The following is a 24,920-nucleotide window of genomic DNA, read 5'->3' as shown; positions in this document are numbered from 1 at the left end:
GGAACAAAAGTGTTATTCAACTCAAGGTTACCTCTAGAGGAATGAATTGTAATGCTTTTGTTTTAGCAATGTGGGTAGAAGAGGGCGATTAATTTTGAGCTTTTTCATTACAGTCCTGCAGGTATAAAGCTGAATAGTGAACCTTTCCAATGGGTGCTGCTGACACTTATCTCTTCTTGAACAGTAATCCAGAGGAAAATGAAACGTGAAGCATTTATTATATGTAGACAAAGGTACTTAACAAATGACAGAAAGAGTGGATCCAACTGGTGGATATAATAGTGGATGAATCAGGAACTGCATTTATTAAAGCTTCCTAAACTGCATTGGGTATTCTTATTGAAATCGATGGCCAAATTCAGTTGTTCTGCTAAAGATCAAAATAAAAACCAATTGAGAATAATACTACTAGAAGTAACAAAGATTGACTCTGACATTCGTGTAGATCACTTAACTCTCAGTAAAGTACTTCTTTTAAAAAACCAGCTCAACTTTGCATGTCAAACAAAATGCATGAATAGCGTGATACTGGGTGACTGAATTTATTACATACTTCAAGGTCATTATTCTTTTAAAAATAAATACACTGTACTCACACACTGGATTGCTAGACTCAGTGCTAAATTGATAAATATATAAATATATTGCTTATTCAAATTATTTTTAAAAACAGCATGAAACTGTAATATGATATGGGATTGTGAGATTCCCATCAGTGACCCTGTTCATAACTCGCAGCCCTTGTTTTCCTTGTAAAACAAGTGCATTCCTATGAGGGGCTGCATGCCATCCAGAGCAATTAGGACTTGTTCACGCCATTTATCTCAGCCCCCCTCATCCAATTAATGAGTGCTTCGCTCAGTCCTCCCTATTTAAGCCCAGTTATGCAACTGGTATGGTGCTCTGCCATTGAGATGCTTTCAAAATACTTACCTGCATCTCCAAAAGTTATTCTCTGTCTGAAGACTTCCAAACCAGTCCCGAACCTGATCAGCCCGACGACATCAGTCTCCTCCTCAGCACCAGACCAGTGGCTCCTATTTCATAACTATCTTCCCTCCCCACAGAGCAGTCTCTCAGCCGGTTCCAGCCCCAAAGACTGTGTTCGCCTTCTGCACCGTCCTGTTTGCATCTGCCCTTATCCCTTCACCATCTCTGTCCCGTCTTCAGCTGTTCCAGAGCTCCACTGCCAAAATGTTGTAAACACCTCCACGTGTCCTCAACCCTGGCTGTATCCGGTTTCTTCTTAGTGCCCAAAAAACACAGATCTTTACACCCCTGTATCTACTACATGGGGCTCATCAAAATCAGGAAGAACTGGTACACTTTGCCATTGATACCATCACTGCTGGAAAGAGCCAGCCAAGCGGCCACCTTCACGAAGTCAGGCCTTAGGGGCTCCTACACCCTGATCAGGGAGGGCAGCAAGTGGAAGACAGCGTTCAACATGTATCAAATATAATGAATATTTGATAATGCCTTTTGATGTTTGCGATGCCCCAGCCAGCTTCTGAAACTTCTCGAATGACATCTAGGACTTTGAGGACAACTAGACGACATCTTGATATACTCCTGCACTCTCCAGAACATGTCAGACAAGTTTGATGGGTCCTTCTGTGTCTCAGGGAACAGCACTTCCATGCGAAGCTTGGGAAGTGTAAGTTCCATTGGATAGCCTCTCTGGGACATGTCCTCTCCTCCTTGGGCCTGCGGATGCATGCCAGCAAGGTTGCGGCAGTAAGGGACAGATCCAGTTGTTCTGGAAGTCATCGACCCCTGCAATTGATCTGTCACTGCTACTGGTGGCCGTCCACCAGAGCAGACATGGAGGCAGACATGGTGTCATGTTCCACCAGACTCTGGAACAGCTTCTTCCCACAGGCTGTCAGGCTCCTCAACACCCTGGAATCTACCTGCACCCACCCCAATTCCAGAAACAGGGTTTAAATCCCCCCAGTGTGGTGTGTAGATTGTATTATGTACAGTATTTGCCTTAGTAATTTGCACTATCTGCACTTTGCACTGTGTGTATCCTGTCTACAATGTCTATGTCAGTGTCCTGTCTGTATTTGCACCATGGATCAGGAGGAACGATATTTCGTTCCACTGTATGCTTGTATACTGGATGGCTGGACTGACAAATAAACGTGAACTTGAATTTGATAATAATCAGGTTCCTGGGCTGAAATTCCATTTCTTTTAAAAGAATGGTGTTAAAGCATCTTGCAAAAGAACAGCATGATGTACACAGAACATATTAGAAGTAACTAAATTTTTTTCTGTTGCTTCAGCTTTACAAAATTGCCTAATCCAGAAACTTTGAACTTAAAACATTAAACAGGTATTAATGCTACAGAAGATTCAATGCAGTTTCCCATATTACCCCTTTTGTCTTCTTTCAGGCATTGCACTGTGAAATAACTTTGGCGAATTATTGGGCAAGAAAGGATACCGCTAAAATTAATCACTCACTCCACTAACTTAAAAACCCATAACGATGAGCGTAAAAACACAAGACAGGTATCTTTAATACATGTGAAATTGAACACACCACAACATCCCGTGCCTCACAAGAGAGTGATGTTCTCCATATAGCTTTTTCATACAAATATTCTGTTGCAAATGACCACAGGTTTGATACTGGATACTTTCTTGGGTGTACAGTAAGTGTGCCATTGGGGACAGCGTACACGTTATTCTGCTTCCAACTATTATTTGTTGACCTAATTCTGGCAGTGGGTTTCAGCGCCTCTCTGGTGAGTGGAATGCCCCAGTCTGCAGTGCTTGTGCATCCTGGCAGGTCTTTGAGCTGACAGCTGGCTGAAGCACACAGCTTTGTCTGGGTGCCTGTTTTCTAGAAGATTGTAAATCCATTCTTGCCATATGTTTGCCTTCCCATTGAAAGCACCTGCCACCACTACACCCTAGTTAAGTGATATGGATTTATACCCTGAATTTACATAGAAGTTGTTTATGAGAGTCTGTGTAACTAGACAATGAAACTAGAAACAGAAATCTTTAGTTTCAGTCACTAGCCAGCAGCTGTATCACCCCGCAAGTCACAACTGCAGGTCACTCAGCAAGTGTGAGCCTGGTCAGTACTTGTATGGGATACCTCCTGGGAAAGCTAAGGTTGCTGCTAGAAAACATGTTAGTGACGGGGACACTGTACTGTAAAAAGGCGCAAACCTTTGGATGAGATGAAAATCCGAGGTCCTGATTCTTTGTGGTCATTAAAAATCCCAGGGCGTTTTTCAAAAAGAGTAATCTTGTTACCCAGGTGTCCTGACCAAATCCCCCCCTGGCCTTTACCAATCATGGCCTCTTAATAATCCCCATTAAATCAGATTAATCACTCTGCTCTCCTCGCCACTAATAGCTGGTGTGTGGTGAGTGTACTGGCGCACTATGGCTGCCGTCGCATCATCCAGGTGGGGCTGCACACTGGTGGTGGTGGAGGGGATCCCCATTACCTGTAAAGCGCTTTGAGTGGAGTGTCCAGAAAAGTGTAATGTAAGTGTAAGCAATTTTTATTATTAAATTCTTGAATGATCTAATGTATTTAGGGAACATTTCCTGGGTAAGGGTTCTGGACCTGTACCAGGATGTTTGTGAGTCCAAATCCATACACTGCTGTTGTACCCTTGATCAAGCTTCACCCAGATTTCTCTCGTAAAATAACTAGCCATATGAATGGATGCAAATGTGTGTTGCCTTGGATAAAAGCTTTAGTGGAATAAATTAGTAATCTTAAACATAATGCCTGTGTGTTGGTCTTCAGGTAACAATTTAACAGTAATTGAAATGTGTGTAAACTCACTTCTGCCTGTATGTGTTGTTTAATTTGGCATCTGTGTGAGGCACTTCAGGAAAACAAATCCAGATCTTAGGACTTTAGGTTTCCAACTGCGATATTTTCAAAGCAAAATGTAATTTAATGACCTACTGCTGCGTAATAGCAATTTACAACAAACTGGGCTTAATTAGCAGGTAATATTTTGCAAATATATGTATTTTTTGCAAACTCCACATGTGGTCATGCATAGTCAATGAGATATTAATTTTAATTCGGATACTAAAGCACTTCCAGACAAATAAAGGAGATTAATCTTGAAATATTGTTCTATTTCTGTGCTAAGAGATATTAAGGTTAATTCACTGATTTAAATTCACAGTCAATAAGAGCTACAGTATGTACATTAAAAAACACAGACCCGTGTATAAGAAAGTCAACTGGAAATGCATGATTTGTATTTGATCACAGCTTATTCACACTATGAATACTGTAGCCAGGACCAGTAATTTAGGAATGCAAGCAAGAGAAATGAGTAATCTAAAGGCACCAAAAAATAAAATACTGAATTACTTATTTCTGACTGATACGCAATTGGCTAGCTACATACAGTATGTAATAAAGGAACAGAACTCACAAAAGCAAAATTGATGAATAAGTCTGTTTGAATTAATGAAAGTAGTTGGTATTCAAATCATTACACTTATAATGCCTTCACTCCTCTTAAAGGTCTGTATCATGGAGACAGCTAAATACATTTTCTTGAGTCCATATGGCTTATTTGAATATCAATTCTGTACTCTAGGTGTGGGCTGCTTAGGTCTTTGTGTTAGGCCTCAGAACAGCCACAGCTGTCAGGAAAGTCTAAAACAATGTGCTGGAGAGAAAAAAAAATATTAGCATTCAAGGCAGGTAGTGTTGAAAGCTATAAATATAAGTGTTTTACAAAATAGTTCAAAAGACATGCTTTTTAGCAATTAATGGTTTTCAAAAGACAAAAATAGCAGAATTGTTGAAAGATAAAATGAACTTGATATATTTAAATATTGAATTCAATAGAAATGTATCCACTTTGCGATACATCATCCCTAAACCCCAAAAATGTTCCTCCAATGCTGCTAAACATATTCATTAAAATATAATATATATGTTTTATTTTATCCATCCATTATTTTTTTAATTTGATTAAATGATACCTTTTACTTCATATTTGATTACTTATACAGTATATAAACCCACTGCTTTTTTTAATTTAGGCATACACGAAACTAGCACAAAAAAAGTTTAGATTAATTTTCCATTAGTAACATAAACTAAAATAGTTTGAGTAGGTACAGGAGCTGCATCAGCATGTATAGGTTGCAACGAAACAGGTAAAGGTAAAGACCTGTATTTTAGTACATGAATGCTGAAAGGAAAAGAGACACAAACTTTGGGTTGTGTAGCCTTCTTCTGGCCTCCTTCAGCCAAAACATGTCTCTTTGCCTTCCAGAACGCCTATACTAAAATACACCATTCTTGATTAATTCTTTATTTACAGTAAGTATAAGTCCCTCTCATCTACAGTACAAAACAAATCCTGCACACTCTGTATACTGTACACTCACCGGTCAAAATGTTAGGATTGTATTTATATTCCATCCATCCACTTCCTAACCAAAGTATCCAACACTGAGCCATGGGGGAGTTGTAGCCTATCCTGACAAGATATCCTGGCAGATATAATGCAAGGTGGGATACATCTTGAATAGGTCACCAGTCCATTACAGGCCACATAGACACAAACATGTACGATAGTCCCAGAATCCAATTAATCTTTTATACCTTTGTGAAGTAGCCATGCTGTCTTTTTGTGCAGGTCATAGGGGCCTGAGCAGTTTCTCAATGTTCACTGGAAATTCTTGGTATACTGGACAGTTTGTGAACTTCGTGTCACAACAAATCACGACAAATCAATTCAGCACAGCGAAGGCTGAGAACGGCTTATTTCAGCATGTTGCACCTGGCAAACCCGAGGAAAGGTATCTGTCAATAAGGAATTTGCAAATGCTGAGAGTTAAGTGCAAACATAAAACAGCTTAATTCTAGTTTTAGCAATTATACTCCCAATAAGCAGAAACCACAGGGTATGTGTCACAAAAGCACAGACTTGGGTAAACTGGCATTTTGACACTTGAGCCCAAACAGCATATCAATAATACCTACAGAGCTGTCAAAATTATTCTTAACTACATCTTTCACATCATTATTTTGACAGTCAGGTGCAGACATCTTCAATTCTCGATTCTTCACAGTGTTCTTTAATTTTGCAGGCCTGGCATTTTAGAACCAAATGTCTTTTCATTTTTCATTTCCAGTCATAGTCTTTGTCAACGTTATTTCAACCATTATATCTGTTCTCGTTCTGCTTAAACGGCCTCCTTACTCAGATCTTACTAAATATTTGTTGTCTCATGTGTATGCTTATACTGTTAAATATTATATTAGAAAAATATTATATGTACAGGTTTTCAGCTCTTCTCTTCATCACTTTCTCTAACAGTTTACGTTCAATATACTGTACCAAATAATAGAAATATAATTATCCTGTCATGTTTTGATTCTGAGACGAGGGGATATATTTTCAGTCATACAATGATTGAAGCCCCGAAGATTAATATATTGACCCATGGTAACAGGGGCTGGAGAGTTTTTATAGCAAAGTATTTTTGAATTTTTGTCAGTAGCATATACTGTACATCATGTACAGTATATACATTTTAAAATGGGAAAAAAATGTCAAGGATGTGTTTTTTGTTGATCTTAAAGGATTGGTGTCCATAATCCTATCAATAATAAAACTCCACCATAATAACAACAGCAACAACATAAGCAACAGCAACAAAACACAAAGGAATGAAGCAACAAACACAATACTTGAACATTTTGAGATGAGACCTGAGGGTTTCATATGGTCTGTGCAGTTTGTTGATTGTGATCTAAGAATAAATAATAATTAAAATTGAGTCCTTCCTGCAAGTGGGGCAAGGCATGGTCCCAACACTTACAAGGCTGGTTCAGTGGTTCAATACAGTACAGAGAAGCATGCAGACATGTCTGTTCCATAGTACAATTAAAGAAAATACAAGCCTCAAGTCCAGAACTGGTAATAGAAATATTTATGGGATAAAATCACTCTGAAGTCAAGTTCACTCACAATATGATCAGTTTGTTAGATCACTGAACAGTTGGAATTTATTTGCTAAACATTGTTCACAACTGAAGGCCAAATTGGAAGAAGTGTCCTGTCTTGAGTAGGATGATACATACTTCCCCAGTCATAATTCATAATGAGTACATTAAGTAAGTTACATCCTATAACTACTGTATCTTGGAATATACACAGACGCCGATCTGTCTGTCTAGGCACATATTGACTTTATTTGTAATAAAGTACAAAAGCAAATTTACTTTCCTCCCAGGCTGTGGGTTTTTGGTGCCAGTAGTTTGGTGTCTTCCTGTGCGACAAAAAGCCAAGTATGTTGAGATTAGATTCTCCTCTCACATGTTCGGCAAGTAGAACTACAAACTGATGCCTTCAAACAGATGTTTTGGAGTTCCTCAATGCAGACATGACAAAACGAGGAATTCCTTTATCCCACATTCATTCAAACTACTCAATAAAAGAGTTCACAATAAAGGAGTACTGGTTTCTAGTGTCTCCGGGTGGTGTGAGGCATCATCCTGTAATTGTGATATGTATTGATTGACAGATTTTATGTATTGTTATTTATTTTTAAAGGAATCTTTATTTGTACTGTGTTTGTGGGTTTCTGTATATCTAAACCATAGCTACTTAGATTTAAAACACATTTCTGAGAAATCGGACAATTAAGTATCATATCATACTCTGTTTAGAATATATGATTCCTTGTATTTATATTTGTGCAAATAGGGTGTTAGAAAAATAGAGGGTTACAAAACATAGACTGCAGTAACCAAGCAGGATAAGCAATATGTAAAATAAATAATCATAACCCTCAAATTGTAAAAGATATGCTTTTGCTCTCTGGTCCAGCTCTGGTGCAAGAGTTGTTAGTCAAGAGACACTGGGATAAATGCATATTTATTAATATTGACAATAACAGAAACAGCAACAGCACACTACATAAAACATTCAAGTTACTGTTTACAAACAAGGTGTCCCAGACTCACCTGAAACAAAACCCAGACTGCTGTCAAGAATTCAAAATCCTATATAACACTTGCACAGACTAAAAAGAGAGATAAACCTGCCTTCTAAATAAAAGAAAATGTAATCTACAATTAAATATCTCTCTATATATATAAATGAGGATGCTACAAATTGAATGGAACCCTATCTTCCTATTCTAAAAATTTCACCTTCTAACCAGGAGAGACCATTTTCACTTAGGGATTCTCTATACAGGAAATCTGAGTTATTTAAAAAAAAAGACAGAATGTCAAGCTCCCTTAATGAGGTTAAAATAATAAAATATAATCTGGTCGGTACGGTTGAGCCGAAACAGGATCTCTTGCCTTCGCTGTCTACCTTATTCTCTCCCCTGTGTTCTTCCCCCAGTCACCTTCTCTCACTGTATCCCGTTTTCTTAGACTGCTGATGACACTCAATGATTTACCAAGAACTGAACTAATCAAGGCAAACCTTAAGATATCTTTAATCAACATGTCTCAGGCCCCCTAGAATCCAGGAAACACATCAGTTACTGCTTGTGTTGAAGTTCCTGAGAACTGCCAATGTTGACAGTAGGTCAGGACAGTAGTTGTCCTTAGGTCCCAGAAAAACTCAATAGCTGTAGCAGTATGAAGCTTTTCATCACAAAGGATCCCAAATTGCTTTTCTTAGTGGGATCCTCTTTTTCCAACCACTGAAGTGCAGCTCAACCAATGGGTTATATGCGACAGCCATTTTACACCAGCGGTACCACCAACAAACTGAGAACATGCTTCAGTTGTCACAAAATAGTAGGGAGGACCCTATGCAGAAACCAGAACGACATCCAGAGGTGTAGTCGAGTGAGCAATCCGAGGTCCGTTAGCCGTAGGTAATCAAGCCGGGCAAAAGTACAAAACCGGAAGCGGAGCCGGAAGCCGTGAGGAAGCCGAGAGTCAAGACCAGGACGATCAGTAAAATGCCAAAACCGAAACCAGGAGACGTCATCGGGGAACAAACCAGGGTCGGGAAGCCAATAACCAACTAGAAAGCCACAGCAATAGGAAGAGTAGCTCTAGCCAGGTAAATCCTAATACCGAGCAGAGGGAAGTGTGTAAAGCAGCCTTAAATAGGCTAAATTGGCTAATTAGGAACCGTGCTGGATTGACGAGTCCTCGGGGGGCGTGGCGTAACATCAACAGAAGAAACACGGACAGACTGTGATCAGCTCAGGTCCATACCGGCAAACAGCCATTTTCGTTTATGTAGGATGCTGTTTTAGTGTCTTCATTATTTCAGAAATTCTGGTGTGAGCACAAGCTCTGAAGTTAGCCACTTCATGGGTCTTGTGGTTTCTTCTATCAAATTTAAACAGGAAAACCTTTTTGTACTCTTGGGTATAAATGCCTTCATTAACAAAGGGATAACAATCACTCAATCATCAATTAGCCAGTTACTAATTACAAGTAAAAAAGAAAATGTGTGTTTAAATCGTTAAAGATGTTCAACATGTGAAAGAAATTAAATAAACTGAAAGGTGGGGAAAAAAGTGACAATAAGTAAAGGAACACCAATGGCTGTAAGCAGTCGGAGTGCTGGTTCTCATACGCTTTTGTTTTGTTTTGTTTGGTCTGAAAAATCAATACACATCCAAACAGAGATGGTGGGCTCTTCCACTGTTTTGGTGCAATTGTGTTTAATAATCTCAAGTGGCACATCAACATCAATATCATTGTGCACAAATCACAACCGTCAATGTTTCTCCGTGGACAGCTTAAAAAATGTATGTGTGTACAGTAGGATATTGGAAAGACCAAGAGAGAGACAGAAAATAATATTGCAGTTGAAGCTAAAATAAATAATAAAAGGACTTTTTATTATCACAGCACAATATCAACTAAGGTGTCTTGGAGTTAAAAAATACATTACAGGACAGATTTTACTGCTCTGAAATCAGTCCAGAAGAGATCACCCAGATAGATTCTCAAAGGAATGACCACCTGAAAGAACAGAAACGTTTTAGTCTTGAACAAAGAAGACTACAGGGGGGTCTGATTCAGCTATTCAAGGCACTGACAAAGTCAAGCTGATGGGCTTTAAAACTGGTGACATAAAAAATGAGGGACAACAGTTGATACTTCCTGGTAGACGTTTAAAACCAACAACAGGACACAAAGGATTGTGGGAGTATGGAACAATCTACCTTCTGTAGCCTCACTGTCGAATCTGACACCTCTCTTCTGTCAAGAAACAGCTGGATGAGATCCTTGAACCTATTAGCTACTGGCTTACACAGTAAGGAAGATAGGTAGATAGGCCTCCTCTTATCTGTTAAACATTCTCATGTTTTTTTTAAGTCATGAGTTAGTGCTACCGTGTGACTTTTGTATATATTGTATTATATGTGTGCTTACAGTTTCTCTTACAGTGTGGTTTGAAAATATATCACAAAATTATTAACACCAGCCTACCTTTCTAGCACCTAAATATCACAGGCTATGATTCACTACCTCCTGCAACACAGTATATAAAACAGACTTTCAGCAAAACACGGCCTATTGTTGCTGATCGGACTCTCTTATCCTGCAACATGGTTGTCTTCCAACCAGGGAATGCTATTGACCTATGGAAGTTAAACTAATTTTCACAGGATCCTACTTCTATCTCATTCTAGATTATTGCATGAGAAGCTCATTTCACATAAGCTTCTCATGCACTTTTGTCTATAGCAGTCATTTTATAAGCGCATTCATGTACTGCAATGCAATGGAAATGTGCGAATATAGTACATAAATGAGATATACTGACATGTTTTTATTTACAGTGTAATGCAATGAGTTTGTCCCATCATAGCACTGAATTAAGTTATTGTTCGCAATATGCAGACTGCCAGATTTTTATTAAAGTTTACATTTGAAAAACTTACATTTTAAGAAAAGATTGTGATGTGAAAAATGCCCAACATTTTAACATACAGAATCAGATTTACTACTTTTGGTTTAATATCCCATTTAAAAAAATGGTACCACTGACAGCATGTCTCTTGGCACCATACCTGTGAATAACAGGGAGTTTCAGATCAAGAGATGAGCGCCCTCTACTGGCAAAGCAACAACAGTGTCAATGGCAAAATGATTTCCTTCTGCCAAATACTCAGTCTGAGATAGCTTTAAATCATAACCCATCAACATGACAGGGCTGTTTCAGTACTTTGTTCTCTTTACCTCAATTTCAATGTTTCAAACAGCTTATTAGCTGTGAGATACCATTTTCTAGTACAGAAGATTTGTGAGAGTAGGACAATAGTTGTTAAGACCATCAGGGTGCAGGACAGAGCAAGAGGGCCTAGTATGAAATTGTTATATCACATGCAATTCATACACTTGAGCTGCAGGTCTTACTTTGTAATGCATAGAACGGAGGTAATGCAAAATGTTTTTTCTTTGGACCCCCTACATCTCTTACATGCTGTAAGTCAGCAGCCATTTCACTCTGCAACTCACAACTGGCAGCCCACTGAAGCTCAGCAGATGTGAGCTGGTCAGTAGCTGGATGGGAGACCTCCTGGGAAAAACTAAGGCTGCTGCTGGAAGAGGTGTTAGTGGGGCCAGCAGGGGGCGCTCACCCTGCGGTCCATGTGGGTCCTAATGCCCCAGTATAGTGAAGGGGACACTATACTGTAAACAGGCGCCGTCCTTCGGATGAGACGTAAAACCGAGGTCCTGACTCTCTGTGGTCATTAAAAATCCCAGGGCGTTTCTTCAAAAGAGTAGGGGTGTAACCCCGGCGCCCTGGCCAAATTTCCCATTGGCCTTCACCTATCATGGCCTCCTAATAATCCCCATCTATGAATTGGCTACATTACTCTGCTGTCCTCCTCACTGATAGCAGAGGTGTGGTGAGCGTTCTGGCGCACTATGGCTCCTGTCGCACCATCCAGGTGGGGCTGCACACTGGTGGTGGTGGAGGGGATCCCCATTACCTGTAAAGCGCTTTGAGTGGAGTGTCCAGAAGAGCGCTATATAAGTGTAAGCAATTATTATTATAACCTCAGAAAACATCCCCTCTGCTTTGAAGCTGGAAATGTTGACACTGCCAGGTGTCACAGACCTTATCTAGACTTCTTAGAGACACTTCCTAGTCACCTATAGCTGTAACAAAGTCATGTCGTGTCATTTGCCAACCACTTTAACCGACTTGAACTGTTCTCATGCAATATATCGTAATATAACCTGAAGCTGGATTGAACCTTAAAGTTCATTCTAAATTTTGTAAGCCAGTGAAAAACAATACCCTTGGAATGATAGCATAGGGTCAACAGTAATACAAATGTATTTAAATTCCATCATTTTAAGTGTCTGATTTCAGTTCCATCAACTGAAGTCACCAATGTGACTGATGTTGTGAGACTGTGAGTATAATCTTAATCTTAAAAATGTTTATCTTCACTTTATCTTAATAATTTAATACCTAGAGGCAATGAAAAACACAATACTTGAGTTTAAGAGTTTAATATTCTTAAACTCTCCAATGCACTGGTAAGACCGTTTCTAGAATAGTGTGTTAGGTTTTGGTCACTCTACCACAGAAAAGACCTTATAATGTGAAAAAGAGTTCAGAGAAGAGCACAAAAATGATTGCTGGTCTCGGGGGAAGTCATAAAACCGACTGTCGTATCTGTCATATATGGACAGTATATGGACAAGTTGAGGCAGATAAATCTCTTCAGTCTAGAACAGAGAAGACTTGATCAAATTACATTCAATCCTAAGGGATATACAGTGACTATCTGAAAAACTCACCCCCCCTGCGCTATGGGGAAGCTTTGCTGCATCAGGGCCTGGAAGACTTGTGAACAAAGAGGGCAAAATAGATACAGCAAAGTGCAGAAACCCCGGAGGAAAACCGGCTGAGGGTTTATTTTTATAAATAAATTAAGGAGGATCCAAAGAATTTTATTTTCACCTTGACATTATAGACTGTTTTGTGTCAATCAATGGCAAAAATAATGCCATATGCCATAATGTAACACAAAAGAACGCGAAAATTATATGTTCAACCTAGAGGACTGTTTCACACCCCGTAGTGAGAGAAGCACACAGGATCACAGCTGTAAACTTCGGTGGGATTTGTTTAAGAAAGAGAAGGGGGCTGCCCAGGTAGATGATTGAGGCCCAAACTTTTTATAAATGACCGAATTACTTTTTAGACTCAATGGACTACAAAATACAGAAGACGGGCTGAACGGCCCTTCTCATTTGCAGACCTTTCTTATGTTCTTATGCTTATACTCAATGGCCCAGGTAAACGAGCCCTGTCATCTTGCAGAAAATCAATACTGTGAAATGCCATTACCAGCCAGTCCCCACAGGCTGTACAAGCTCTTCAAAACATCAAAACCATTTTTCTCTACGCTATGAGATATGGGCATCCAAGAATCATTTTTAATTCCAGAGTGTCTCGCGGTAACAGCATTAAGTGGAGCATAAAGTTTAAAGAGCAAGAGGTACAAGGACAAACATGAGTGCTGTCACAAAATGAGGGCAATATGTACAGTATACAGTATATATATATCAAGTTTAAAGTAAATGTACATACAAGGACCTGTGTATGCAAGGATGGAAGGCTAATGGGTCTGGGATTTTAGAAATCTCTTTAGATGCAGAGTAAACATTTACGTAATGAACTTAATTAACACCAGATCTAATCTGAAGCACACAAGAAACAATCTGAAGGCCTTAGCCTTACGAATCATCTTAACACTTAATACTAAACTCTGTCCATCATTGCCTCGCTCTTCAAATACTAGGCTAATAATCCTCTTGCAAAAAGGTTTGCCGTTTTCTTGAGGTAACCTAGCAACACATTTTGAAAAAAGGGAAAGATGACCAGTTTTAGTTAGAGATAGTTACAGTATTTGTATATTGTGCTACTGGATCATAAGGCTCAGTTAAAGACACAATTAAATCGTAGCTCGCCTTATGAAATATCTGAAAGGCAAAGGTTAAAATGACAGGGTGATTAATCAATCCATTACAAACCACATTATGACCCTGTCAATTTTTCAGTTGTGTCATAGCCTGTATTGACACTGTGCTATACAGTATTATGCACAAAGGAAAAAAGTTAAAAATAAATTTCAAAACTGTCACGAAAGATTTCTCCTTTAACATACACCCACAGAATGGTACTCGATGGGCTTCTGTGTCCTTGGAGCTATCAATCTGTAAGGGCAGTGCATCACAGTCTCAGCTGTTTAACTCTATTCCCATGAAACTGCATGCGTGGATGTGATTTTTAAACAGCTCAGGCTGTACATTACCAAAGCGTACAGCAGGTCTCTGTGACTCCTAATACCTAATATACTAAGAGAAAGGGAAGCATCTCACTAAAGAACAGCGGAAATGATCACAATAACATAGAGCCTCGGTATATTGACGTGCCACAGACAACCACAGGCGCCACTGCAGTCTCATGTACTGCTCTAACTTGGACTGACTCTCTTATATTATATCAATTACATCTATCAGCTGCTCACTGTGTCTGATCAATGCAGGAACTCAGCGAACAGCTGTTATTTATACAGTATTAATTTTTACTGTTCATAGTTATTTGCTCAGAGAATGAGTGGCTTTATTATTGCCACGGGGACAATTTGTTTTACAGCAACAGACAAAATAAAGAAAACACACAAACGAACAATACACATATCCACGCACTTAAGCAAGGCTACAGCCACAGGTAAAATGAGAACTTAAACCTGTTGTGAGGCCACAGATTTAGTGGCCACCACTTTGTCCCTCACAGCCTTCTGGGGAACTTTTTTGCACTTTTGCACTTACTCTCCTCGGAGATTGGTGATATTCTAGGCTCCCTCATCGGGGTGGCAGGACACGTGTGGCCACGTTGTCAGAGACTTCCGGGCCCTTGATTCGTGGACTCTCTGATCCCACGCCTCCAGCTCACTCAGGCCACTCCTCTGAGATCGTACTGGGGGTCTCTCACTTTGAGGAGTCCTTCGCTCGCAGATTCCCCGGGCTCGAAGAGCTCCAGCTCCGGCTCTCGCCCTCTGGATAGTCCCTTTTGGAAACTCCATGGAGCCGTGGAGTCTCCAACTCCCAGATGTCACACTCTCTACACTGGAGCCTCCTGCTCCTCCACACTATAACAGCTACTGGTCCTCTCGCGATCAGTCAGGCCTCAGGTTTCCAGGTAGGGCCTCCTGACGCCACAGGGCTGGATCTCGCACACACAGGGTGAGAGCCCCACTCTCGCACTCCAGCCTCTTACTCTAACTACATACCCCGACTCTCTTATCGCACTTCACCACTCGTGCCGAGACTCAACGCGCTTTCCTTAACTTAACGCTCATTCCCACAATCTCTCTGGCACCTCACTCCAGGTTGTGTACATTCGCTCGTGCCCAGTCATCACTGAGCTTCACCAACACACTGTGTAGCATCAGTTCCTCCCTCTCCTGGCCGCCACCACTCGCTCAACACCAGAGGTCTGCAGCCAGACGGACCCCACTCTCTCCCCCAGTACCCCGAATCACCTCGGGGAGGGTCTGTCTACTGTAGCTCACGTACTGGCATATACTAACTTGCTAAACTCATACAAACTCACAGGGTCAGTGCACATACAGACAGTGCTGCTCTCACTCCACAGCAGGTTGCTGTCCCTTTACATCTCTGAGCATCTTCCCAGTGGACAATCCAACTGGACCATCCCCTCCAGGACTGTCGCTCTTCCCAGTGGACAATCCAACTGGACCATCCCCTCCAGGACTGTCGCTCTTCCCAGTGGACAATCCAACTGGACCATCCCCTCCAGGATTGTCGCTTTTCCCAATCCCTTCCAGGTTTAAGGATCCAGAGTTCTTACAGTGATCTTTCTGCAATCTTCTCTGAGATTGTTGGTCTTTCTCATTCTTTCTGCAGACACTCGCACCAGGAGTTCCTCACGCTCGCTGCTGTCCTGCTCCGGCCTGGCTCTCTCGCTGCTGAGCCTCCCTGTACGACTGCGGTCTTCCTGGCCTGCAGCGCACTCTGGACTGTGGCCTTGCTTGAAGTGTTCGGCATTCTATTCAAGAGTTCACAGAGTTCACACGTCTGAGAATCGTTAGCCCTTAAACCCCACTCGGCTGTGGTCACCCTGCATGTCTCCATCCTGCGCATATGATGACAGCATTATAACAGCATTATAACATTAACAAAAATGTTAATCTAGTTAAAGGGCAGAGACAGACTCTTGTCCTCTCTTTGAACACTGAGCATCCCGGTGATCTGGCCAGGTTGGCCTATTTCAAGGACTACCCCATCCTTGCCTCTCCACCTGTCTAAATATGAATGGATTGTGAGTCATTGCTCTTATTCAAGAACATCACAAGGTCAGTGCTACAGATAAGTGTTGGCACTACATACTGTATGTCCACACAATTATCCTCCATGACGCTGTTACTAGCTTCTCCCATTGTTAAGGAGGACATTCAAGCAAATGTAAATTGATTTCGATTTTCTTTTTTCCCCTGAGGGTTTCAAGTTGATTAGCAGTTTATATAACGTACATGTATATGTGACCTTTTCCCCACTGTCTCTTAAGAGGAATTGTTTGCTCTGATGTTTTTGAGTGATATACAGTAGGGGTTTGTGTTTGGACGTCTTGTACAGACAAGATCAAAGTCAGGGATTTGACAAGGACAATACATTTCTAAGAGGAGTTTTTCCCAGATCCTTCAGTTCCTTCTGAGGGGGGGGGGTGGATTCCTAGTTGTGTTCTTGTTCAGGGTGGTGGAGTGGTGGGTTCCCTGTTACAGAGCGAAGTTAAGGGTTTCATCTTTCTTGTTCTTATTATGTTCATTTTGTCACAGCCTTTTTGCTTAGCAGCTGCTGTCCCTGTTTTTCATTCAAGGTATTGTCTACTCCCTTTTTGACATTTGTCCCCAATATCCATCACTGATATTTCTGTTTTTACTGGGATTGATTGTGGACTATATTATCCTACCAAATGTACTAGTTGTTAAGAATTGTTACAAAATATTAGTTGCAGAATTAACTATGTTTTTTCTGTGGTGCTGTTAAATTTTTATTTGTCATTGTCAGCATTACATTACATAATTACAATATTGTATGTATTAATTGTATAATTGATGTATTAATTGTATTAATTACAATATTAACATTAATTGATATTAATTACAATATTACATTACTACAAAGTGAGATGTTTTGGATGCAATTTCAAGTTAAAATCAAGTTTCTTGATTTTAATAATGGTTTGGTCAATAACCCCACATTGTATGGGAAGCTTCTTTAAAGATAATTTGTAGTAAGATAGTGAATCTTAGTTAAATTACTGAATTAGAAAGCAAGTCATCTCTTTTAGAGCAGCAACTCGATTCATTCAGGCCAAAGCACTGAAAATTGACTTTGTTAGAACAGAATTAAATTTGCTGCTTAGACATTGTGCAGGGTTATTTATACATAGACCTACTGTAGGCATAATTGCTACTTTCATGGCATGTGACCCAGCCACTTACCAGCTTTGAAGCTCTGCAGCAATAAACTCTTTGCAGATGTTCTTGCTATTAAATCAACACAGGGGGCAGGTATTACTGCATTTCACCTGTTTACGCTACATTAGGCAATCTGGACATGAAATATAACCAAAAGAATCATATGAAGTTTCTCCAGTCTTTTACCCAGTCTTTATCTTGCAGTAGGGGCTGTGTTGGATGCACTTATATCCCTTACTGAGATACGGCTGGCAGTGACATATCACAAAATGTAAATAACTATGCATTGATGGCGTTCCTGAACTTAACTCACTTCCTGGCCCCAGTTAGGTCTCCTGCTGCTTGAAATGACATGTACTGCTATGGAGACGGTTTTGTTTCAGACGGATGTCTTGTCTGTTGTTACAGTGTATTCCCATTAACAAAATCTCTCTTGTCTTCTCTTTGCATAAAGCCAACCCTTTGGCTAAGCTACTATCATGCTGCCTGGAGGTCTATATACCAAATTAGTCTGTCACAATCACACTTTATTATAGAGCACCTTATATCTGCAGTATTCACCTCCTGTCCCACAGTATGCACACAGTAACAGAGGTGGCCACCCTCTGTGCTGATCAGCCATTGAACGCGGAGAAAGATTTCAATCGTCTCAGACGGGAATATCTGTGGTGGGTTCTAGGTCATAATTGTCTGAGATCAGGTTTCATGTTCAAATGCATAAATGCCAGGCCTTCAGCAATGGTGCTGTGCTTCAGTAATGGGCACTTGTCAGTGATGCTCACTTTCACGTCTGTTGTTTGCCTTGTCTTTGAAGCCACTCGTTTAGCTGTCCTTCAATCCAATATTTCTACCCTTATTTTTGTCAACACTCAACATTTACATAGCCCTCCATGCTGGTGATACAGTATATCATTTACAAAGACAGTGTCTCCCAACCCCTGTTTTGTCTGCTATCTTTTTTTAGAGTTTCAGTTTAACGGAGTATAAAATAACTTTGGCTAAGACTGCCTTACTACAGTTACATTTTGCAATGGGGAAACTGTCAAGGTCGTCATCCCTCCTCTAGAGGGCACTCCTACCCTTTACGTATTGTCCCTAGTTTTATTTAACCATTTTCTTTTTCCCTTTTTCCCTATTTAAGCCCAGAGTCTCCGTAGCTCAGGCCTCAGCTTTGGAAGACAGATGTCCAGAAGCTCGCCTATCACCGGGCTCAGGAGTAGCTGAGGGCACAGGCTTCTCCACAGCGTCCTGACCACTCTGCCCGGGGCTCGGAGCGTCTAGTCCCGTTATGTTTTTAACTTTTCCATGTTCCTGTTTCCACATTCCCGATCCCTGTTTTTAAACCAGTTTCGTTATGGATTGGCCTCCCGGCTTTGGATATTGGACTGCGCCCTGGTTTTGGACTTGTTCGCCTACAGTACGTCATGCCACCCGAGCGCCGGATCACTGCCCTCACTTTCCCCTGTCTGTCATCCCGTCCATTCCTCGCCGTGTCTTCCCTGATGTCCTCCTCCAGTCAGTTCCAGGTTATACAGTCCCGCATGGGGTCTTTAACAACACTTCACGGGAGTCAGGACCGGCTCCCATGACAGAAACTCTAACTACCTCAGATTGTGCTTCTTGTGGTACACTTCACACATCATATCACACAATTGCCCTTCTTTACTTGTTATATCAATAAACAACTTCAAATGTGATTTATAAACAGTGTGAAAGGGCAGTGGATTCAGACAAAAATTCCTTGTCTGAAGTACATTCCCCAGAATGTGTTCTCTGTTATGCATTAGCAATGGGGGGGGGTAAGACAGCAAAGGAAACGTGACCAATCAACGAGACATGGGCGTGATGAAAGTGTGAGCTTCTATCTCGTTAGAGATGTATGTTTTGAAACCAGAAAGCCGCCTAACTGCCTGCTTATATACTGTACGTAGAAAAAAATATATATAAAGAAGTCTAATTTGTGCTAAAGATTTCTGGGGCACATAACCCGAAACAGCTAACGAGTTCTCTTCTTTGCATGATGTTCTGAACAAGGATAGTCTTCGTTCTCTGAGGGACAGGATGGAGGAGGCTGATTTTCTGAACCCTGATTGAAACTCAGAAGGGAGGTAGCACTGATGGCAGTGTGGGGGAAATTACGTGTTTTAGATATTTAAAATAAATGCCGAATTGGTTCACAAGAGAAATGCCTTGTTTAAAAGTCTTGTGATTCTTTACTTTGTATTGGTTTATTTATGGCATTCGAAGGCTGACTTTTGAAGAGATGTTTAACTTTATATCTAACACATAAACCTAAAATACAATATTTATTGCGGTTAAACAACTCACAGTTTTCACTGGATGTAAAACTAATTAGGACAACATGAAGCACGGTCTCCCAAAACATCTACACCCATTCTTCGAGGGTAGCAGTTTCGAATGAACTGTATCAAATGTAGGTTCATTTTTTCATAATCACTTTAATTTATAAACTGCCTTTCCAAACCCAAGGACACTATACAAAGTGATAAAGACAAGGACAAACTAGTATAATGAGTAAAAGGAAAAAAATAAACACGAGCTTAGAGGTTTATACAGATGGAATATAGCGCAATCAGACATAGACTCTGGTAAAGAGGAAAGTTTTAAGTTTGAAATTGAAGAGGGTCAAAGAACATCTCTCATAAAGTCGGTCATTCCACAACACTAGGGCAGCAACAGACAATGCACAATCACCAAAGATTTAGTCCTGGGGACAGTGAGCAGAGGACCAGCCTCAGTTGAACACAGCCTGCGTGAGGGAGTATAAATATGAAGGAGTTCAGAAATACTGTATGTGATCAAGCCAAATTGTTTAGAGCCTCGAATGTCAGTAACAAGACCTTATGTGGAATACGTGAATTTTCTGACAACCAATGTAGAGTCTTAAGCGTAGGAGTGATATGCTGCCAACGTCTGGTGTGAGTTACAAGTCTAGCCGCAGAGCTTTGAACATGTTACAACTTGTTGAGAAGAGAGTTGGGGACCCTATAGAGCTGGAGAAATCAAGCCTTGATATTATAGACACATGAATCAGGCTCTCAGCATCGGACAGTGATTGAAATTGCCTAATGCAGGCAATATTATTAATGGAAAAAAAGGTCTCTTAATCAGGTTTTTCACAAGAGGCTCAAAAGACAGGAGAGGATCAAGTGTGACTCCCAGATTCCTGACTATGACTGATGCCTGAATGGGGAAGCCATCAACCATTACTGTGAAGCCCTTGAGCTCTTCCAGCTGACATTTGGTGCCTGCCAGTACAATTTCTGTTTTGTCATGATTTAGCTACAGGGAATGTGATGTCATCCAGAGTTTGATGTCACGCATGGAGTGGAGAGACCAGAGGGGGAAGAAGTTTTAAAGTACATCTGAGTACCGTCTGCATGACAGTGAAATTGAAGACCATGTTTGTGTATAATCTGACCAAGAGGAAGTATCTAAATAATAAACAGCAAAGAGTGGACCCTGCAGCACGCCATAACAGACTGGGGCCATGGGGGATTTATGAGGACCAAGGGAAGCAAAACACTGCCTGCCAGTCAGATAAGAGCAAAACCAGTTAAAGACAGTACCACGGATGCACAGAAATGTTCGCAACACTGCATGATTTACTGTATCAAAAGCAGCACTAAGATCAAGGAGCATGAGAATACTTATTACCCCGGAGTCAGACGCAATATCTAAGTCATTCACAACCCTGACAAGAGCAGTCTCAGTGCTGTGATTTCAGCAAAAGCTGGAATGAAATGGCTTAAACATATCATCAGCTATCTTGTGAGATTGTAATTGATATGCAACCACACATTCTAAAACCTTAGATAGAAATGGTCATTTAGGGATAGGTCTGTAGTTCATCATTTTATCAGAATCGAAGCCAGGTTTCTTCAGTATCTGAGCAGTAGGGACCACACCCAGGGAAAGAGAGATGCTGATGATGTAGACAATGAACGGGCAGATGTCTGGGAGGCAGGCTTTGAACAGAGAGGTAAGGATGGGATCTAGGCAACAAGAAATGTTTTACTGGTGTTAATAAATTTCATAAGTTAATCGGAGTTAACTAAGCTAAATTGAGAAAAGTCAAAGATGGGGCTCAAATAGCTGTCTGAATTGCAAGGTTGAGGCTTGATTCAGAGGATTGTAGATTTATAGCATCAATCTTTGATTGAAAGAATTGCAAAAACTCAAGAGATGTCAGGGGTGGAAGAGAGATCACAGTTGTCAAGAGGTTAAGTGAGCTTGTTGACAACAGAGAAAAGAACTTCCTGAGCTGATTGTATCTGAGATATAGGAGGATCTCGCAGAAGCTGGAGCAGCTCTGTAGACCTGCAGGTGTTTACTATAACTAGGCTGGATTTTTTATTTATCCACTTTCCGGTTAGTTTCAAAGAGCGAAGTTCAGGTGTATACTACCAGAGGAGTGGTGAGGAGTAGTTGAAGGAAACTGAGCGAGTTTTAAGTTGGGCAAGTTTATCCAAAGTTCTAGTCAGTGTAGTGTTTAGGTTATTCTCCTTCTCCTGTTAATAACAGTGTTATGCCCCCAAGCTCTGGAACTCTCTCCCCAAGAATATCAGAGAGTCATCTTCTCTAAACTCCTTCAAATCCAGACTCAAAACCTTTACTTACTAAAGCCTTTACTTAACTGGTTCCATTCTTTACCCCTCTGCTCCTACTATACTAAGTACCACCATCCACGGTCTCCTCTGTGTATTGTAATTGTATTTGATCTTGTGTATTCTTTTTATATTTTGTTGTTTCATTCTGTAAAGCGCTTTGAGAAGCCACCTTTAAAGGCGCTATATAAAAAAGTTTTTTATTATTATTATTATTATTATTATTATTATTATTATTATTATTTGGGTCACCTGTCATAGATGACCAGTTTTCTAAAAGAGGAGTACTAATTACAGCATTAGAGAAATCAAAGTGATTCATGTGTTTTTGATTTCTAAAACAGATTGTGTGCTTACTTTTTACTGCAGAAAGAGTGATCGAGACATCAAATAACATAACTCTGTGATAAAAAAATATTTGCAGGTAAATGTCAAAAACATTGCAAATTTGATAGAGATAGATAAAATAGAGGCGCTCTGGCCAGAAGCACAAACAAGATCAAGGGTATGACTTCAGATGTGGGTGGGAAAATTCACCAATTGCGTGAGATCAAAGCAGTCAGAGGTGGATATAAAATCAGAAGCAAATCTGCAGTCCAAGGAGTCATCATGAGTAATTAAAATCACCAAGCATTAAGACCAAACAGGCCATAGTGTGTAGTGTTGTCAGTTGATCAGATAGTCCAGGTAAAAAGACAGCTTGACTTTGGAGGGTTATGATCAAGTAAAATCAACAATGGAGTGGGACCGTTATGGAAGATGTTCAAACGAGGTGACAGAGTAAACAGAGAGCTCCTTGATAACTATGTAAGCTACAGCTGCAGCCTCGACCAACAGAGTGTGGCAAAACCTGGAGGCAGGGTTTGATTTAACAAGATGAACTCCTTTGGTTGTTGCTGGACCACCGTTAGGCGCAGAATATCAATGCGTCTATGCATGATGAAGTCAATTAGCGTTTCAGTCTCCCGATTCAGACAGTGTGTGTTTTATGAGTGCAAATTTGATGTCACGTTGATTTACTGGAACAATAAAGAATTCGATGCAGCCAACGCAGCAGCCATAGGAATGGGTAGCAACGGTGTTTATTCCACAATGAAGGAGCTGCTTGCCTTTTTGTGGTTACACTGATCTGACCAGATGCTTGGAATACAGCCAGGCACCACAGACTGTATACGCTGCCCTCCCCCCAGCCCGGAGTGTGCAGGTAGCTTGGATGTACACACAGCCGAGATCCCAGGACCATGGGAAGGTGTAGGTGGCCCTGATTGCTACCCATAGCGTGTAGTCATGGCAACTAACTGATTGACAGGATCAGTGTTGTCAGTGGTGATCCTGGTGAGATTGCTCGTAGCCTGCCGCAGACAGATATGACAGGATTTGCCTGCAATCCCTGGTTAAAAAAAAATATCACTTTAGATAAAGTGACTTTATCTAATAGTAGTTTGAATGAATATTAAAGTGGAATGAAATATATAGAAAGTATTTGGCATGACTCTCCTAGCTAAGGAAACCACCCAGGAAAACAGATTTTTTAGTTACTAGGTTACTTATGCATTGGCCTGTGCTACGTATGGACTAGTGACTACTTGGGTCACTTATTGGTTCAGATGTACGTGTGATATACTTAAGGAGATAATCGAACTACAGTTCTCATGGTTGAGATGAGTATTGTTCTAAGAACTGCGAAAGCTTTGCACCAAGAAAGGCTGCAGGAGTGAATAGTGCTGAAGCCAGCTTAATTAAAATGCTGCAGAGGTGATTGATGTTGAAACCGGTGCCGAGTAACAGCTTTGAGACGGCTGATTGGGCCGAACAAGGAGTAGGAAGTGTGAAGACATTCGTGTGACAGAATTGGACTTGGAAGAAAGTGCGTACTCCATGGTAGGTGCAGAGAGCCGGTTGTTTTCTACAAAGGGGGGTGGCGGCTGAAGAGCTGCTTGACTGAGATGGTGAGGAAGCTACACTTGTGCTCGTCTGGAGTTTGGAGGAGAGTGGCGAAATATAAAAATAGCATTGCAGTTCCCCTTTAATTCCGTAATTTATAAATAAGATTTGCTGCTATACAAATGTCAGGGTTCAGAGGTTTTGGGAAACTGTTAAGATAAGGGCCTAACTAACCTCACCTTTTTGCAAACATCATCTGTGCCACTCATGACTAGAATACAGTGTTCTAGTCATATTTGGTCAGCTTATGGGACAGGGATCAAACGCTAGGGGGTACACTCTAGCACAGCCAGCCAAACCTAATCAGCCTGTCTTCAGAGTGTGGGCAGAAACTGGAGCAGCTAGAGAAGATCCACACAGAAAACACCCCAGCCTGCGCTGAACCCAGAACCCAAGAGCTGAAGGGCAGAAGTACGAGCCACTACACCACTCTGCCACCTTCCATCTTGGCACCCATTGTCTTCTCGTTTAGGTTTCAGCAGAGCTATCAGTAGGTTAACAAGAATGTTTTGCTCAAGTAATTTGCTTACATACTCATTTTTTGCTTGTTTTCCACACCTGAAAGTGTTGGAGGATTCTAGTTAACGTTGAAAATGAGTTCACAAACTGACATTTGCATCTTGTCAGGTTTTGTTTTTTTTAAGAGGCCTTAAATCAAGTGGATTTACCCATTGTTAGTTTAACTTAACTTTGAGCTTTTTAGCAGATCAATGTGTTTATATGATACAGCAGGGCCTTTGCAAATACATCTCAACCCCAACCAATCTCTCAATAATTCTAAAATGCAAAAATATCAAAATGGCATATTTCTAAACACATACTAAGCTGCTTCGGATTACTTTTTGCTTCTCAGAAAAGCAACTTAAT

The 24,920-nt window shown here is 40.7% G+C and overlaps 1 long non-coding RNA gene across 2 annotated transcripts; it reads left to right on the top strand.

Moving 5' to 3' along the window:
- The first annotated feature begins 3,384 nt into the window (after positions 1 to 3,384).
- Positions 3,385 to 19,667, top strand: LOC148675404 (uncharacterized). 2 transcript variants are annotated; one of them, XR_015935522.1, is made up of 3 exons: positions 3,385 to 3,513; positions 15,908 to 16,356; positions 18,623 to 19,667. It is a non-coding gene; the product is annotated as an uncharacterized LOC148675404 (long non-coding RNA). The 2 variants fall into 2 exon arrangements; XR_015935521.1 differs by lacking the exon at positions 18,623 to 19,667 and having other exon boundaries at positions 15,908 to 17,184.
- The last annotated feature ends 5,253 nt before the right edge of the window (positions 19,668 to 24,920 follow it).

The sequence above is a fragment of the Lepisosteus platostomus genome, chromosome 3, assembly GCF_059453375.1.
Source record: "Lepisosteus platostomus isolate fLepPlt1 chromosome 3, fLepPlt1.hap1, whole genome shotgun sequence".
Classification (NCBI taxonomy): Eukaryota; Metazoa; Chordata; class Actinopteri; order Semionotiformes; family Lepisosteidae; genus Lepisosteus; species Lepisosteus platostomus.
Note: the sequence above shows the minus strand (reverse complement) of the source record. Positions and strands in the feature narration are given on the sequence as shown.